Here is a 19,013-nt window from a genome sequence, read left to right as displayed (position 1 = left end):
CCACCCTTCTGTGTTTCCTATGAAATAACAAGCAGGGCCTCGCCACAGCTCCCCAGAGCCAAGAACCAGTTCCCAACGACTGGCCAGATCTGGGCAGCCCTGCCAGCCCCAACCCACTGCAATCATCCTTCCACAAAAATTATCAGCTCCAGGCTCTTTCTCCATCTATTATCCAGAAAAAAAGCCTTAATTTCTTGCTTTGTGAGGCATTATCACGCCTCAACCATTTTAGCCTGAAACCAGGAAGCTCTTTGCGGAACAGAGTGCCTTCATCTCTGTTTGCACAGCACCCAGCACAGCGAGGCCTCCAGACTGGCTGCAGCCTCTGGTACCGCTAGAATGCAAATAACACCAGGGCAGCGGAGTACACCCTCGACACACTGTGAGACGCATCATGAGCCCCAGACACCCTGGAGAACACTGGGCAGAATTAGCAGGCGAAAAAGAGCAAGGTATTCCCCAGCCTTGCAGCCTCCCACAGCACACAGCAACCTGCAGCCACCCTGGGCTGTGCCCCCCAGGACAGAAACCCAGGTGGCAAGAGCCACCCTGCCCGAGGCCAGGCTTCCATGGAGGCAGCGAGCAAGTTCCAAACCTTCATGAAAGGCAACCAAAAATAGTCGGTGTTGTTAATGTCATGCTTACTGGAGTGAAAAGCTGAGAAATCCCTGGTTCCCTGCTCTGCCCCCCACCCCCGCCATCCCGCAGAGGCACTAACGAAGCAACCCCAGAGTTCTCGAGGCTGCTCCAGCCAGAGGGACACTCCGTGCCCCCAGCTCCTGCCAGCCTCCTGCCCATCCCCACGCAGGGCCTGCCCAGCGCCTGGGCAGCACAGCCGCTCCCAGACCCCCACGCCACATTTGTTTACTTCAGACATCTGCCTTTAAGCGTGTGGACATGATGCTGTGTGCCGTGCAGCCTCCTGGCACATGCACCGACGGGGGACCGCTGGCATAGGGGTGCTGGGTGATGGCACTGTGCATTTTGACACGCGACACAAATAAAGCAGGTGACTCCGAAAGGCCTTCTCCATCCATCCCTCCCCACACATGAGCCCCCCACGCTGGCACTACGAGCTCGCCTTGTAATGAAATTCCTGAAGACAGGCTGGAATTCAGGAGAGGACAAGGCCAGGGAAAGCTGCCACGCTTGCCTGGCTCTGCCTGTTGGCAGCGGGGCCGAGCTCTGCGCCTGCGGCTTTGCCCGCTCCCCAAGGCCGGCCGCCAAGCGGGAGCCTCTCCTCCGCCTCCTCCTCCTCCCTCACCCTGCCAACCCAGACTCCATGTCACCCAACTTTTTCTTACAATTTACCTTCACCTGGAGGGCGTGATTTTAATTAGCGTAATATTCCTGTTAACAACAGCACCTAATTAAGACATCCGTTAAGAATCTACAATGCAAACTTATCGAGAAGTTGGGGCAGCATCCTTCCACAGGCAAAGTACGCAGCCGACCCCAGCCTGAGGAGACGCTACGAACGGGGGGCTCCGTTACCGGAGCCCAGCTCAGGCTCCCGAACCGGCACCGCCCGCTGCAGCGAAACTTCATCCCGGGGCGCAGCGGAGCAGCGGCGCTGGGGAGGGGGCTGCCACCGGGCCCTCCACCCCGCACCCCGCTCCACTCCGCCGCGCCCGGAGCCACCAGCCTTCCCCCGCGATGCGCTCCGCCAGCGCGGCTCCCGGTGGAAGCCCTCCGTTCCCCCTAGGGCCACCCCAGCAGAACTTCGCCCGCTCCCCCCCCGCCCAGCGCCCCGGCGAGCTCCCCCGCAACCTCCCCGCTCCCCTCCCCGGTGCCACCGGGCGGGGGTGCCGCCGCCCCGGTAACTCACGCTCTCAGAGGTCCCCGCCGCGGAGGCGTAGGGCAGCCGCGGGTCCCCGCCCGCCGAACGGCATCTCCCGAGCAGCGGCGACCGGGGCAGCCCGGCGGCAGGAGGCGGCGCGGCAGCGGGCTGGGGCTCGCCTCACCGGGCAGCCTCACACGCGGCTGCGCCCGCGCCGCCGCCGCCCCCGGAGCCGCCGCCGAGCGAGCGCGCCCGCCCCCGGCCGCCGCCGAGCGCCGCGGGGGGGGCACGTGCGACCGCCCCCGGCCCGCCCCGCCCCGCGGCTGCCGCCCCCCGCCTGATCCCCTCCCCCTTCCCTTCCCCCCCACCCGCCGTGGGGCTGGCGAGGCCCGGCGAGGACACCTGCGGGGCGGGGACCGGGGGGGGTGTCCCGGGACCGGGTCCCACCTCCCGCCCCCGCGCTCCCCCGGCCCCGCTCCCTCGGCAGCGAGGGGCTCCCGGCCCGGCAGCGCGCTCGGCGGGCGCTCCCAGCTCCGAGCCGGAAAGAAAGCCTTTTTTTAACGTATTTCCCCCCCCCTCCCCGTTTCTGCCCCGAACACGAAGGTACCGCAGCCGTGGCCAAGCGGGGGTCGCTCCCGCCGGCCCTGGGCCCTCCCCCCGCCGCCCCTGCCTGGCCCCGCGGGTGAGAGAGGAGCGGAGCCCCCGCGCCTGGCGCCGCCCTGACCCCACCGCCGGGCCGTGGGCCGGGGGGATGCCCGGGCCCGGTGCAGCCGCCCCTCGGGACGGCAGCGAGGAGGAGAGTTTCTGCTCCTCCTGCAACCACTGGGAAAACCGAGGCAGTGCCGGCAGCCCCTGGGATGTAGGCTTGCAGCGTACCCCGGGTTCACTAAAGCGCTCTGCGTGTCTCAGCCTCTTACCCTTCCTTCTCTTTACATCTAATTTTAAGGCCCTCTGGGCAGTGGTTCGGGCATTCCCACAGCGGCTGGAAGCTGTAGTCCTTCCTTGAGCGTTATGCAAGAGCAGACCTCTGGCATTCCCAGCTCTCTCCCATTTTTCTGCTGTTTACCTCCTCCCCCAGGAAGCTGGCTGAACATGATGCATGCCCAGATTTTGCAAACCACAGGCTGTCAGAGGTCCTGTTGTTCTGCCCTTTCTCCCGAGCTCGCTAGTGGAGATGCCCTCTCCCTGAAACAGCCGGGAGCGGTGGCCGCTCTGGCAGCACGGGTCCCTTGTACCAGGCGCGGCCGAGCTGAGCACACACACCCACACCCCCCAGCCCAGGGGATGTTACACAGCACAGTGGCAGCAAACTGCTCCTTGCAGACCTCCCGGGTTACTGGACGGGGCTCAGCACCTTTGTTTGGCTCAAATGATTTATTTGTGGTTCCCAATAGTTAAGGCTGTGGTGAACCTCTGTAAGTTATAGCTCCTGAGAAATATCTGGAATACCTGCTGCCTGGTTAAGCTATCATTTCCTTCCTGTGAACTTAGCACACGGTCCATCAGTGAGACAGGTGAGACATTATCAGTATCCTGCAGAGTCCACGTGCGACCCCCTGAAAACAAGCACTGCTCCCCCCCTCCCTTCCCCTCCTAACAGTTTGTCTTTCCTCCCAAGGGCTTTGAGGAACGTTTTAGAGAAAATCATCAGAGCTGTACAGAGCTGTATCGTGAATGAGGACTCTAAAATGCACCAAACGCACCTCATACATCTTAACATCCATTTTGTATCACAAATGTACATTTTTAGCCCTCCAGCAAGCACCCAACCCCGAGCCTCACTGCTGTGTCAGAGAACCAGCCCCTGTTCTCACGACCTGCCAGACAAAGGCAGCACTCAGTCAGGATGGCTCCTTGCTATGCCCCGCTGTGCTGTTTTCTCACGGTTCATTGAGGCTGAACATGCTTCAGGCAGCAGATTTGGAGAACGAGGAACTGGGAACACAGGAGAGCTCAGCTCTGCAAAATTTTCTCTGCATTTCAAGCCTCCGAGCCAGGTCCCTGTTGACACCTATTCCTAGAAATGCAAACTGGTACCTGCTCGGGAGATGCAGCCTTGCAAACCGGGAGGCATGCGCGTGCTAACCGAGTGGAGGAGAGGCGGTGATGCTCGGGATTGCTAGGCAACCTCGCGATGCCCAGCGGGAAGAGGCCAGAGCCGAGCAGCATGCCCAGCTGGGGCAACACCAGGAGAGGAATCCACCAGAGGAATCTGCCTGTGGGTCTCCAGGAGGGCTAGCATCTGAAGCCGGCCATGGGAGAGGAGGAGGAGGAGAAGGAGGAGAAGCAGGCAGGGGGTAATGGCAGTGAACGCACAAAAGCAGCAGTGGAGGGAAGAGAAGCAGTCAGAAAAAGCACAAGTCAACAAACCCCTGCCTTTTCGCAAGGCTGTTACATGAACCAGAGGGAACAGCTATTAATCTGGAAAAAATATGTAGTTTTCTTTTTTTCGTAGCTTATTTCACAGTCTATTTGCCATTTAGGGCCTTCATTTGGAGGCAGTCATAGTTGTTAAGTTACTGCTGGTTGGGGTTTTTTTATCCTTAACAACGAGGTTTTCCTTCTCATAATCGTGGCTGGAAGAAAGAGATGACAAGACCTGTTGCGACTCCATCTTGGGCTTTTCCTGAACGCAGATGCTGTAAACATGGAACACAGCAAAACCCCAGCACGTGGGATCCTCCCAGTCCCCAGGGCCAAGCGTGTCACCCCCATTATTCCCCCTGTGGAGCCCCAGCAAGGACAGTGCCAAGCAGCCAGTCCCTGATCTGCAGACCTCTGCTAGGCAACAGATGCCATTCAGTATCGGGAAAAGACATGAGACCAGGTGGCGGCAGCCCCTCCACGTCCACAACGGCTCCAGCTCTCAGGGGCCCTCGGCTCTGAGACGCCAAACGAGGTCCAGGCCCTCCCCATGACTCTGCCCAAAAAGGGGACGTTTGCAGTGTGCTCAGCTCTGACCCAGCACCGGCAGCTCAAGCCCGGCTCTGCCAGGAGGTTCACCTGCACCTACTGGCACCCATCCTACCTGCGTGGGTGGGGGGCCGGCACGGAGCCCCCTGCCCACTGGAAAGCTGGGGGAATGGTGCCAGCTGGAGCTTTCCCCAGAGAGCTGCCAGAACACCGGGTACCTGCACCATCCTTGGCTGCAATGGAGACGGTGGGATGACATGGCAGGACCCAGATTTTTTTTTTGGCAAGTGTCAGATGCGCTGACCCAAAAAACCCAAAGCGGAACGTGCAATACCCAGCCAGGAGCTGAATGCACGTCTGGTCATGAACACGCTCAGCCTGCAAAGCACTCTCCAGCACTGGAGAAAGGAGCAGGGAAAGCCAGGCTAATGTGCTCTGAAATAATGCTTTTTAAAATATAATTTACAATAGATGCTAAGCTATGCAACATAATGAGCAAATCTAAAATGCAATTGTCACTGCACATTAACAGCAAAATCCTGAACCTCTATTATACTAACAAACTTATTAGATCAGTGAACATTGCATTGCATCAGTCAATTACTAAAACAATGCCAAGATCAGTAGAACAATCTGGATATCCATTACAGGGGGAGAAGGAGTGAGGGCATGCAACCAGGGCTGCCTGAAGCACGGTGTGTTTTAAAACATTAAATGTATTTATGTCTTCAGTGTAATGCTTCACCTGTTGGGTGTTTTGCAGCCGCGTCCCCTGTTCCAGGAGATGGAGACTAAGGAGCCTGAAGCCATCTCTGTGCTCAGACCTCGAGTCCCTGCCTGGGAGCAGGAGGCTGAGGAGGGAAGCACCACTGGTCTCACTGCTGGGATTTCCCCAATGCCAAGCGATCAAGTCTGCAGCATTAGCTGTGCTCAATGTCAGGAGACACTGCAGAAAGGTAAGTCCTGTAAAAAGCAAAGGAGCCACCACAGTGGGTGCTGCCCAGCCGCTCAGACGCCTGGCTTCCCCCTCCCACGCATGGTGGGTCAGGCCCCATCCCTGCCTCCACCCCCAGCTTGGTCCCCAGCTGCCCACCCCAAACACCTTCTCAAAGAATCCTTGGAGCAGAACTGTGAACAGCAAGTGGACACAAAATGGCCAGAATTCAGCCATCACGTCGCTGCCACTCTCCAAGGAGCCAGTGTTGGCCAGAGTCTACAGATCTGTGCCCGCGAGCAGAGCTAGCTCTGAGCTCATTCCTGGCTCCAGGACCACAGCCACCTGCTGCAGCACATATTTTCAGGGAAGGGCATTTGCTCCAACACAGTACAGGGCACGCAAAAGCTGGCAGGGGCTTCTCCCTGCAGCCTCCAGGCTCTCGCCTCCCCCTCTGACTCCATGAAATCCCATCAATGCTGATGCTACATCCTTACAGGACTGTTAAACGTGAAATCAGGTGAGCTTGAGTAAACCTGGAAAGATGTCCATGCAAACATCTACAGCAAAGTGTGCCTTGCACCTCAGTGATTTGACACAGCACTAATTATGCAAATTAATCATCTTTAAATCAGGTACTTGTTTATTTATTTATTTTGCATTTTGCACAGCAACCAGGCAGGAGGAGCACTGGGAGACAAGAGCTGCTCTATTTCAGCTGAGGAGAAATATTTGGTAACGTGTTGCATGATCCAACTGCCCCACATTATTTTTCAGATTAAATTCTGAATTGATTTGCTGGTATCATACCGCTCATAGCTCTCAATATGTCATGGCAGCTAGTGAACCATGCCAGGGACACATTCATAACCCGCTATTAGCTGCTTCCATCAAGGAGGGATTTCTTTTTTTTTTTTTTTCCCTCTTTGCTCTGAGGTTCTAGAAGTTAAAAACCCAAACCAGCCCCCACAACCATCACCAGCAAACATTTCTACAGAGAGTCAAGCACCTGTGTGATTTCCATCCCTCCCTGCTTGGGAGCTGGCTCTCAAGTGGCCACAGAAAAGGCCCTGGACAAGTCACCCAAACCCCGCTGATTTTCCCCAGTCCCAGTTTGCCCAGAGCAGGTTCCTCCCTTTCCCCAGACCTTCACCCTCCAGGCACAGAAGCTCACACCATCTTCTGCACAAAGCTGCACCAACACGGTCTACAAAACCCGCCTCAAACCACGTCCCAGAGGGCAGCTGCCAGGAGCTGGATCGGAGAGGAAAGGGCTTCCACACACCAGCCCACTCCTCCCCACTGCTGCAGCTGGAGCCAGGATCCTGCTCCAAAGGAGCTCCAGCACAGAGCGGGGAGGTGGCGGTAGGGACAGAAATGCAGTGGCCTCCGAGGGTCCGCTCGCCTGGGGCAGCAGCTGCAGTGTGTACACTGCGGGAAGGCAGTGCTTCAAACAGGAGCAGAGTTCCCCTTCGCTCCAAACACAGTGCTTCAGGATTGTGGAGACAACTCTATCAGGGGAACAAGAGCTAATTAAATTTACTGGGATCATTGAAGAGGAAATTATTTAATATTCTGCATGGAATTTAATATCTGAAAGCATGAATGGCCTTGTTTCATCATAGATCTGTTCCTTCCCAACATTTGACTTTACTTTTCGCAGCCAGCCCTGCCACCAAGGAAGGGGCAGGGATGAGGGAGGATGCTGCCTGCAAGGAACCGGAGCTGGATAGAAACAAATAGTGGGAGAGCAGAGCATTGCTGGAGCCGTGACTGCATCCCCGGGTGCTCCCAACAGAGCAGCAGCTCCACCATCCAGAGAGCAGCCTCCTGAGGGGCTGTGCTGGCTCTTCCACAGGAGGATCCTCCCACTCCCATCCACAGCCATTTCCACGTGGGGCTGCCGCTCTGCCAGTGAGCACCCGCATCTGTGTGGGGCCTTCAGTTTACAACCTTACACATGGTCCCATTTTAACTGCCTAAATGTTGCAACTTCTTAAATCCCCCCAGTCTGCGCCTCCATTCACAGAGGAGCCTGGGCTGGTCACACCAGGATCCTGGACAGGTGGACACTGCCACAGGGAACCTTCGCCTTGGCTGTGCATCCCGCTGGTGCTGCTTACACGGATCAGCCTCTCCACATCAAGCACCTTTTGCACTGCAGGAGGATCCCACCATTTCATTTTCACACGCTCCATGCTTGTGGCTCTTCAGTTTCTCCGGGTTGCAAAGACCTTTCTGGTTCCAAGGGCTGTCAGCCACCTCTGCACTCTCACCAGGCTGTGTCCCTGCACCAGCTGAGTGCCAGCCGGATGCCACCAGGCCACCTTCCCACCCATGCAGGGTGGCGGCTGGGACACCGCAGCAATGATGCCCTTGGTGCAGCGAGTTTCTCTGCTGCAGCTCAACCACGCTGCCTGCAGCCACTCATCCAGAACCACTCTGTGCTTGTCCCTACAACCCGACTCCTTCCTTGGATGGTTAATGATTTTCCAGAAGCAAAATATTGAACCCCACTTGCTACTGTTAAGAAAAATCCCGTGATTGCTTCCCAGGTGGCTCGCCAGGCTGGCTGCCTGACCAGCAACTGACAGGGGCTGGGTGTCTGCTGGGATGGGCACGGCCTGTTTTGCCTCCCCCAGAGCTAGCAGCAGGGGGGACCTCTTCAGCCCCCCAGGCCTCACTTCAGGGTGGGCGACTCCATCTGCCCCAGCTCCCATCCAGCCAAGCCGTTGCCAGTAATCCACCTTCCCTCAGGACCAAACCCAGCTCCATGGAAGGTACCATTCAGCAGCCCTGGTGCTGTGGGTCTCTCCTGGGACTTTGCCCACAGAGGTGGACTCAGCCCCTCGGCAGAGCCAGCATCTCTTTTTGATGAAGCAGGAGTCACCAGGGCTGGCACAGAGCTGCACCAGCAACACCACAGTCGCAGGGTCTCTGGCCTCCAGAGCAGAGCCCAAGGATGTATCAGCCTTGTACTGGAGACCCCAGAGCTCCTGCCCCTCTGGCTCCCTGTTTCCTTCTCCTCTTTGTGCCCTGATAATGTCTCTTTCTCTTACACACCTGAAAGTGATTATAAGCAGCAATAATTTTGCTTCTGTACTTATGTCACCAATACCTTCAGCTAATTCCTGTAACTGCCAGCATGGAAGCACTAATACCTCTGCAAAAGACAAAGCAATTATTTCTAAACATAGCTCCATTTCCTTGCATTGTCACCATCCAAATCACCAAAACCCTGGTCCATTGTCAGCATCTTTGTCTAACTAGCAATGGGAGAAAAGATAATTTTTTTTCCGAAAAAAACCCATATCCAGTGGCATCAAGCAAGCAAAAAGCGTACCTGTACACTCGCCTTCCCCAGCCCTGCAGCACCCCAGCCCACACTCACCAGAGTAAGTCAGTGTGGGGAGTGATACAAGCCCTGGCTCACAGCTAGAGGGAGGCACAGGAATTGGCCAGGGACAGCCCGGGATGGGGACATCGCCCTGAGGAGGGCTGAGACTCCCCAGTGCCTCAGTCAGGAGAGCTCTGGAGCTGCCCCTCACCTCACAGCACCCATCTCTGCAGCAAACGCCATCTAGGTGACAGGGACCCAGCTGGGCTCAGTGGCCCCTTGAAATGGTGCCCGTTTTCAGAGGAGGAACAAGGGAAACACTGAGCAGAGAGGCCAGGAGCTGGCTCTCCCACGGGCCCCAGGACATCAGCTCCTGTCCAGCTGCCCAACTTCTCAGGTTCTGCAGAGAAACTCCCTGCTCTTCCCCAGGTGACAAGAACATGCCACCACTTGATCCAGACGCAGGCACATTAGCAAGTGCTCCCAGCGTCTCTGTCTGGATGGAGACACAGTGTCTGCCTCGGGACCCTCTGCAGCACCAGACCTTATTATCCTATGGGTCTGCTCTCAAGAAATTAAAACGAGTCATAAAATGACAAGTAAAGTGAAATAAGGAATGTAAAGAGCAGAAAGAATGTAATTTGCATCATTAGCATATGTACAGCACTTGCAAAGTGCCTGTTCCCCACCGGGACAGCCCAGCCCCTGAGGAGGGGGGGTCCCACACCACCCTGAGATGAGGCAACAGCTCTTCTGCATGGGGGTCCTGGGGGTCCCCTGCCCCAGCCTGGGGGTGCTTCCCTGGCCCCCCTCTCACAGGTGCCCACTCTATGGAGTGGAGTTCAGGGCCCTTGAACAAGACGTGGTACCCCCAGCCCTGCAGATCCCTCCAGGGTTGCACAAAGCCCCCAGACCCACAGGGCCAGCCCCAGCTCCCAGCCAGGCACACCAGTCCCCCCAGCCCCTGACCCAGGACAGGGGGAGGGAGAAGCCACCTCAGAATTAACAAGCAGACACAGGCTCCTCACCAAGGGCTGAAATGAGCTGGTACCTGGAGGCAGCAGCACACCTGGGTGACCTACATATACATCACTGATGGAATATTTAATGGGCTCTTTTCAATGGATCGTGCATAAAAAACCTCCGGGCACTTGCACGAAGCAAAATGTGCATAACAAAACCTCCTTCTCTGGAGACAAGCCCTGCTGCCCAGCCTCAGCTTTCAGGAAGGTTCAAGGGAACAGATGGAGGCTGAGCAGGGAGATACAGGAATGGTAGCTACACCACTGCACTTGGCTTTTGGCTGGATGCTCATCAGCATTCCAAATGCTCACACAGCTCCCAGAGCCGGGGTCCAACATCCAAGGGGCTTGCAGCCCTGGGCAGGGCACTGGGACCTTGCTTTGACTGTTTCCCATCTCAACAGGGAACCAGGAGGGACATTCTCCATGTCACCCATTGCCTGGGGCTGCCCATGCACCTCCCTCCCCAGCTGCTCCACGGGAAGGTGTCGGGGATGCTCCTGAGCCACCCACACCATGGCCTGGTCCCAGGTGATGGAGCCAGCTCCAGAGAGCAGGCAGCAGGCGCTCCAGGGTACAGTGATGCCATACTGGTGTGTTACACCCACAGCCCCCATCCCAATTCTGCTAGGATATCAGTCCCCATCCCATTTCCATTAGGATATCAGGCCCCCGGGGGGACCCTGACCAAGGGACACACCAGAGACAAGGGAGGCCAGCTTCCCATAAACTGCCCTTAAAAATGTTTTCATAACATTTCATATCCAACCTACAGTACCACCTCCAGTAATTAACAACTAAGTTTTAATTAAACATTGATTAGCAACTAATTAGTCTAATGATTAGTCACCTGAAGGAGACAAAGCAAAATACTGGGGCTGCCAAGACAGGAGCAGGAGAAGGCAAATGATGAAAGATGAGAGCCAGCTTAAATTCCTTCTCTGCTTCCCTCTGGGCCAAATGTTTTCTCTTATTTTGGTCCTTTACAAATGAAGCCTTCGATGTGACTTTTCCTAATTGTGGCAAGTCTGATAGAGTCTCAGGTGAGTGATGTGGAAGACACCAATTTTTTTAATCTTTCCCATCAGATCTCAGCCTGTTAATGCAGCTAAAGAGCATTTCCCTGCTAGAGGAGGCTCAGTCTCTGTTACTGTAACAAAGTCAGTGGGGACTTCTGTGCCTTCCATCCTGCAGCATCCTGGTGAGAACACTGCAGAGCACAGGCAGCACATGGGCAGCAGCAGCGCTTCCCTCTGCCTGCAACAGCCTCATGCCCCTCAGACACCACCACGAACTTTACTTTGTTTCTCCCAAAGACCTGGCTTGTTATCTCCTGCCCGGTGGAGAGGTCTCCCAGCACTCTGCTCCCCGTTCCTGATGCAGTCAAGCCTGTCCCTGCACCACAATGAGCAGGGCTCCGTCAGACCAAGCTTATGAGAGGGGTGGTGGTGGTGGAATGGACCCTGGGCTCTGGGATGGAGGAAGAAAACATGCTGGCAGGTGAAGGCAGAGCACTTGGCAGCAGCTGGCAGGGCACGATATGTCCAGGCTGGCTCCCTTGAGAGGGATCTGGGCTGGAGACCTGCTCTCTTCTCCCTGCACACGGTCAAGTCCTGGTGCAAGCCCCTCGCCTGGCCAGGCACGTGCTGCTTCAGGTGCAAAGCTCCACAGGTTTGGCACAGGAGCTCATTACCTCCCCAGCCGCCCCGGTGCCTCTGCACAAGTTGCAGTCGTGTTTCCAGGCTGGTGAGGACACACAGCACCGAACCCATCATGCAAGGCATCAAGTTCATGTCACACCAAAACACAGACTCATGGTACTCAGCCCTACACTGCGGTGGCTTTGCACTTAAAACCAGCTGTAGAGTTGGGCCAGGTCCTGAAAAGCAGCTTCTCTACTTGCCAAGGGCTGCCCCGCAGCGGGTGTTTAACCCTGTCATCCTGGCCAGGCTCTCTGGGCCACGACTCCCTGGTGAAACCACATGGATGGGGCTCTGCTCCTGCTGCTGGCTGTGGGGAAGGCTGCCTGCCCCAGCACCTCCATGGCCCCAGGCATTTACCAGAACGTTGCTGTTATGAGGATGTTTATTATTTTGCCATTCACTTATGCCTCAGAAAAATCACTTCTATCTGAGGGTTATGGAAGCACTTACAGCCAAGCACCCCTCAGCTCCCTCCCCAGGGGTAAGAGCTCCTAGCTCCTCTTGCCAAGCACCCTCAGGTGTGCCCGGCAGCTCTGCAGCATCACGAGCAGCCCCTTCCCCTCCCTTCTCCTACCCCAAGTTTCTTTCACCCTTCTGCAAGTTTGAGCCTTTTTGAGTCTTTGGGGGTTTTTCCCTTTTGTTTCCTTTCTCCCCATGCTCTTCCCAGGATCCTTTCTGGGATTTTACAGAAAGGTGAAACAATAATGCAGGTGTGTGTAAGGAGGTTGCAAATGGCACAAGGGTCAGGGCAGAGCCTGCACTGGGCCACAACCATCTCTTGGGAAAAGCTGGAGAGGGGTGGGAGGCCACTGCACCTGGGGAGCCCCAGGGCATCATCCCCACTGCTCAGGCATAATCAAATCTCCAAGGGAGGTAACTCAAAGGCAGAGGCTGGCCAGGCTGGTGGTGCACTCGGGTGGGACGGCTCAGCTGAGGAAGTGTGGTCAGAGGGACAAGTGTGATTCAGGAGGCACCCATCTGTCCCCGGGCAGCGCTGGGGCAGTCCAGCCTGGCCAGCGGGACCTGGGCGGGACCCGTGAGCGCTGGGGAGGTGTGGGACCCACAGCAGGGACAGGGAGGGTTAAACACCGTACCCTCATGCCCTGCCTCCCTGCATCCACTTGCAGAGCTGCCAGTATATTGATTGCTTCACACATCTCATCAGACTTGGATCGTTACAAATCAATGGGGTTAGGTCAGGGAGAGAGGCAGCTGAGTGGATACTGATACCTTCCTCCTCTCACTGGGAATGGCACCCACTGGGAAGCCCCCACAGCTTCCCCAGCTCCTGTGCAGGTGCGTTCTGAGCATCCTTGGGTCTCTTCGCAAACAGGCTTCTTGATCCACCAGGAGAGGTGGAGAAGAGGCAGCGGGCAAGGACCTGGCAGCTGCCTTCTCCTGACGGGAGGGACAGGGCTGGGCTGCCTGCATGGACTGCTTCTGCTGAGCCTGGCCATCCTGCAAACTGGGAGACCTGGGAAAACCAGCTGCATCCAGGAGATGACCAGCCATGGCAGGAAGAGTCCCCACCACCTGCATGCCCCCCCTGGTCTCCCTGTCCTGCCCACTCTCACCCAAACGATCCCAGACATACCTGGATCACACACGTGAGCTCCATCCAGCTGAATGCATGAGATCTGTTAGCAGCAGGGAGACAGCAGCTCTGTCTGTGGCTGTTTCACGCTTCTCTACAAAGCAATCTGCTACTTGGGCTCCTCTGTTCTTCCCTCTTATGCAACTGCACAAAACGTAGAGGAAAAAAATCCCCTAGATGCTAATTTATCTGAGGAGCTCGAGCAGGTTTGCGCAAGGCAGCAGTTTCAGCAGGAAAAAAATAAAAGGGAACAGCCATGTCTGAAATGCTGCTTCAGAAGCCTGCCCTCCCTCCCGGGAACTCCATCCCCCCTCCTCCAGCTCCCCACAGGGGTGCTGCCTCTGTCCCTGCCTCCCTCCCACTCTGCCTGCACCCTGGCTCCTCACTCTTTGAGCAAGGCTCTGGAGAAGCAGACTGGGGGTGGAGGGTGCGGTGGGATCACACATCAAACTGACCGCCTGCCCCGGGGCGTTAGGCACTTCTGAGCTGGCAATCCCCAGGGATGCACAAGGGAGAAGACCCCAGCAGTTTGGCCCCAACCTCAGCACCTCTCCCAGGCTGGGACTGGGCTGTCCACGGGAGCCCGGGCACTCAAGGGAGCTTGCCCATGAATTATCCCAGGCTCCACTGCTGTGGCAGGAGCAGAAGAGCTCAGGGCAGGCAGGCAGTCCGTCCAGCCCCCCTGGACCCTTCCTCTGGCCTGGGGAGCACAGCCCAAGCCCACCAGCAGCACCACACAGCCAGGCTGCTCTCCTTTCATGGGCACCTTTGGCAATTATAGGTTTAGTGGTGCAAAACATAGTTTAATAGCAGCCATGGCTGGTGGGATCGATTTCTTGTTTTGTTTTAAGTGCAGCTAATCTAATAGATAATTTATTTAAATTGATAGGGCAAAGAGAAATTACATTTCTATCTTCTCCGAATAGATTTTACTGTGTCTGGTGACCCAGGCAAGCTGAAGAGCCAGGCTAAGGGCCCTAACATGCCCTGAAATAGCTGCCTTGATCAGCTTGTAATATTTTTCAATTCATTACTGCCATTTTAGCAAACAACTAGTATAGATTTTTTTGTTACAACAGCTCCTAATGTGTTAGTCACATGTAAGCTGGTACCTGCCTTAACTGCTTACAATAAAGCCTTCCCTCCAGAAAACTGACCCACCAAAACCAGCCCACCAGGAAGGGCCTGGGGGTCCCCAGCTAGCCAGGGAAAGGGGGCAAGGTGGCCCTCAGTGTGGGCAGCCCAGCCCAGCCCAGCCGCTTGTCCTGCCACCAGAGCCCATTCTTGGCCAGAGGCTGCAATTAAAGCGTTTTTCTGGGGATGTGCATTGCTGACACTCGGAGCTGATCGGCAGTTCACATGCCAGAGCAGCACTCTGCAGCTGAGCGCCGAGAGGAGGGAGCACGCCTGGGCTGCAAATTTTGATCTTATGCCTTTGGGAATCGTCTTTAGTGCTCTCTACGAGATCTCTAGCTGCACTGGAGCACATGGGCTCCCCCCCAACAGCTCCAGCAAAATCCTCGGAGGGTTTTCCCAGCGCAGAGGAAAAATGCTCAGGACAAGCAGGGAAGGAAGGGCTCATTTCCAGTCTGCAGCCCTCTCTCAGGAGGGGAATTTAAAGGTGTCAGGGGCATGGGCACAGGTTTCTGCCATGCCAGGACTGCTCCCAGTTGGGGCACTCACAGCACTGGGGTGTTTCTCTGCCAATGCCACCGTGGGAATGCAGGTGGGCAGCAGGCGATGGGCAAGAGGTCAAATGGACAACAGCTTCTGTGGCTCACTGGAGCACTTTGTGCTCTGTCCAGGTTTTTCAAGCAGGTGATTAAAAAGGCACCATCTGAGCCCAGAGCGAAGGGCAGGAGCAGCAGCAGAAGGGGGGAACCGGCAAAGCCCGGGTGCCACGCAGGACGACCCTAGTGCTGCAGCAGGAAGGCAGTGCAGTGGGCTGGGCCAAGAATACAGCACTCACTTATCTATATGATAACACCCACTCCCCTGGCAGAAAGGCAATGCCTGACCTGCCCACCCCTCCATACTGTGCCCCCCCAGGCAGAGCAAAGGCCATCATGCTGCACAGCCAGCACCCATAAAGCCAGCACCACGCTCCCACCCCTGCCGCACTCCCGCAGCCGCTGCCACAGCCTTTGCCTTTCACGTCCCAGCTCTCCTCCCTGTGATAACTCCAATAAAGAGTAAATCACTATTATTCTGTACCCAGCTCTTCTGATCCATCCTGATGAGGACCTTCCCTTTGCCTCATCAAAGTCACCAGGCGGAGGGATGCATCCTGCAGGCACAGAGCCCCAGGGGAAGGGGCCAGGCTCTGGGGGGGCCTCTGGATCCCCCAGGAAGCCCCACAAGCTGTACCTGTGACCCCAATAAGTGGTAATAAATAAAAGGTAGGCTGGTGGCAGGCGCAGGAGGGAGTGGCAGGGCTGAGGCAGGTAGTTAAGCCCTTGGTTCCTCGGTGGGTAGAGCAGAGGAGTGCATGGCGGCTGCACTGCCCTCGCTGCTGCATCGCCAGCGCTCCTGCAGAGTCCCCAGCCTCGCTCGGCCATTGGCTTCCTGTAAGAGTCAGCACCGTGCCAGATTTATAGCGGATGCTGCTCAGTATTTCATGCCTGCTGCAGGCAATCCCACCACTGCCACTGCGGCTGCACGGAAAGCACTTTGTAGATTTGATTATGCGATAAGGGGCATCAGAAATGTAACTTGTTGCCTATTTCCCAGAGTAATTAATTTCATCTGTATTGAACAAATGACATAATTTGAGGATTTCTGGGTTATGGATTAAGTAAAGACCAGATGAGAGCATCCTCATTGGCTCGGAGATTAATTAACAGTGTGAGGTGAAGCGAGCTCTCTCCTCTGCAGGATTGCCTTGCCGGTGCGTTTTTAATCCACCTGCCCAGCACCATGGCTGCCCCCGAGGTCACCGAGCCACCTGCCGTGGGACAGCAGCACCGCCGATTGATCAGGGCACGAGAGCCCCAGCCAGGACCTGCTCCCACACCAGGATATTAGGGGATGCCAACAAATAAAGCCAAACTTAAAGCCTTCCTTGTGGCTTCCCACTCCCCCACCTGGGTTAATTATCTGTTCTGGCCAAGTGACAGGCAGGGCAGAGAGAGTCCTTGCTGCCAGGTAAAGCACAGTGAAAGTGTGCAAGGGCTCATTCCCAACTCAGACTTGGGATCCCTTCGCCTGGTGTGCCCCAAGACTGCCCACCCACCTGGTGTGGCTGGGTCCTCAGTCCTTACATCTCACAAAGTGCATTACTCAAAAAATACAAACCCCACACGAATCTCAAGCCTACAACCATTGAGAGATGAACCGCAGCTGCGTACAGAGGAGAGACTTCAGTGCAAGGGATAGGGGGAGGAGGATGGGGATCACTGTAGGGACCCTGACACATCCCACCATCCCCAGACTGCTGCAGGCACGGCTCCTTGCCTCAAAGCCTCTCACAGCAAGGCAGGGCAAAGACCCTGGATGTGCTGAGCAGGGTCTCTGGGAGCAATGGGGATAGCAGAGGACCACAGCAGAGCTCTGGGGAAGCTGGGTGGCTCCTTCATCCCATCCTGATCCCCAGCACCCTGCCAGGGCATGGCAGCCCTGTTCAGGCTTTGCTGTTTGTAACCAAGCCAGCAAGGCTGTCACTGCAACCTACTGCTCCCACCCCAGGGCAGACATCCTGCCCTGCTCCATCTCCTCCTCCTTGCCCTGCTCCTGGGGCACAGGCTTAGGCCAGGGACCTCCCCACATACACCTCAGCCTCACTGAAAAATTTCTGCGTGAGGTCAGAAAAATAGAGCTCCGTGCAGCATTTATTCATGAGCCAGGATTTTATTTAATGTGCCTTGCAATGCAGGATCAAAGATCCAGAGCAGCACCTAATTAATTATTTTTCTATTCTTCTGTACCATCCCCTAGTTGAGCACTGAGTCCCAGAATGTAAAAGCCTCCCTTTCAATGACTCTGCATAATGAGATGGATTTGGACTCCAGCAAATTTGTTCAGTTTTATGGAGTATTATATGAAAATGCTGTGAAATTAAGTTCTGTCTTTGCTATCACGCCATGGCCATCAGAGCGCTTTTATGTATGGCACTGAGACTAAAAGATGGGAAAGTGAGTTCTTGCTGCAGTAATGTGGTGAACAGGAGAGGGAGGAGCCGTGCAATGAGGATGACATGGTGGGGGGTTAGACTGGGGGAGATAATGAAGGAAACAAGAAAGCCATGCAGATTAAGAGTGTCACAAGCTAAGAGCCTAGAACTGGAGTGGCGGCAGCCATGAATCGGGGAGGACGAGCAGGGCTCCCTTCTCCCAATTTTACCTCTGCAAAGTGCTCCAGCAGCCCTGCTCACAACACCAAGGAGGCAAATGCTGCCACCCTGGGGGACCTGAGCAGAGTTCCCGAGGGAGGGCGGACAGGTTGACTCATGCCCTGGCACACCCCTGCATGGTCTTGCACTTGGCCATCCTCGCTCCTGCTGCCCCAGCACACGCTGAGTGGTGTCAGGACATGTCTGGAAACATCATGTTAGTAGATCCATGGTTTTTAAAGCAAAAGAGAGCACCATGGGGAGGAGCTGCCCCAGCCCCGGCATGTTCCCAGCACAAACCCTTTTCCCTTTCTGGGCAGTGTTTCACCCCCTCAGTGCCAGGAGAGGTGCCCAGCACAGAAGGTGCCATTTCAGCTTGGAGGCAAGGAGAGCCCCCACATCCCTCCCTGAACCAGCTCCCTTTGCTGCCTGCTGATCCCTTCCTGTTCATTCTCCCCCCTCATCTCTTCCCATCCCCTGCCTTTCTCCCCCTCCTCTTTACATCAGCCCTGCTCTCCTGCATTTACCCCAGAGTGATCTATTTTTTCCCTTGGCAACTTTATAACCCATTTCCTTGCCTGACAGCAATTAAGTAGATGCTTCACTTCCAATCCCATGGCCCATAAACACTGGAAAAAGAAAATGTTCTAAAGAAGAAAACAATTGAATCTGCACGCAGATGCATGCACATGTGTACAGACAGAGGGACAAATGCGGGGAGCAGGGTGAAGCTGGGGAAGATGTCTGAGCCCCTTCACTCGTGTCCTGACACGCACACCACAGCCTCCTCACTTCCAAATGTGCATGTGGAGGGGAGAGATTCCTATAATGCATGAGAAGGCGAGTTGCATCCATCAATCTCTGCAGCTCATCAGCCCAAACCCTCCTGTGCCCAGGGCCAGCTCTCATGCTGCTGCTCCTCTTCTGCCCCACTGTTTTCCTTGCAGCACTCTGGCACTCACAGAAAAATAAAACTGCCAAAAAACCCACCCAAAACAAGAAAAAAAGGGATTAGCACCCACCCCGTGATGTATGGGATTTTCTTGATGCCTGACAGGCCCTGAGCATCTGGAGACCTGCACTGACAAATCGCACCTTTCAGTGTGCCGTGAACATCTTCACTTTCCTGGGCCAGCCGGCAGCTGACACGTCACATCGCAGCCCCAGCCCCAGCGTTGGGGGAGGGACAGTGGCTGCCCACAGAGCCCCGGCCACCCCATGAGAGCTGCTCCCGCACCAGCGCGGCAAGAGGCTCTCTGATGGACAAGTCACCGGGAATACGGAGCCCTGTGCCGAGGAAACTCAGGCAGACACTTTCTAATTTCCATGACAACTGTAATGGGGTTTTTGCTGGTTTGGGAGTGCCGGAGTGTGCAGGAACACGCTCGGTAGGCACAGAGCAA

General features: G+C 55.9%; 1 protein-coding gene across 15 annotated transcripts in view; it reads right to left on the bottom strand.

Moving 5' to 3' along the window:
- RBFOX3 (RNA binding fox-1 homolog 3) overlaps positions 1–2,052 on the bottom strand; it is a 146,702-nt gene extending 144,650 nt beyond the window's left edge. For all 15 annotated transcript variants that reach the window (XM_040582209.1, XM_040582208.1, XM_040582215.1 and 12 more), the window contains exon 1: positions 1,829–2,052. The gene's annotated coding sequence lies outside the window, so the exon portion shown is untranslated. The remainder of the gene's footprint in view (positions 1–1,828) is intronic.
- Positions 2,053–19,013: the final 16,961 nt, after the last annotated feature.

The sequence above is a fragment of the Falco naumanni genome, chromosome 1 (genome assembly GCF_017639655.2).
Source record: "Falco naumanni isolate bFalNau1 chromosome 1, bFalNau1.pat, whole genome shotgun sequence".
NCBI classification, from domain to species: Eukaryota; Metazoa; Chordata; class Aves; order Falconiformes; family Falconidae; genus Falco; species Falco naumanni.
This window is presented reverse-complemented; position numbering and strand designations above follow the sequence as displayed.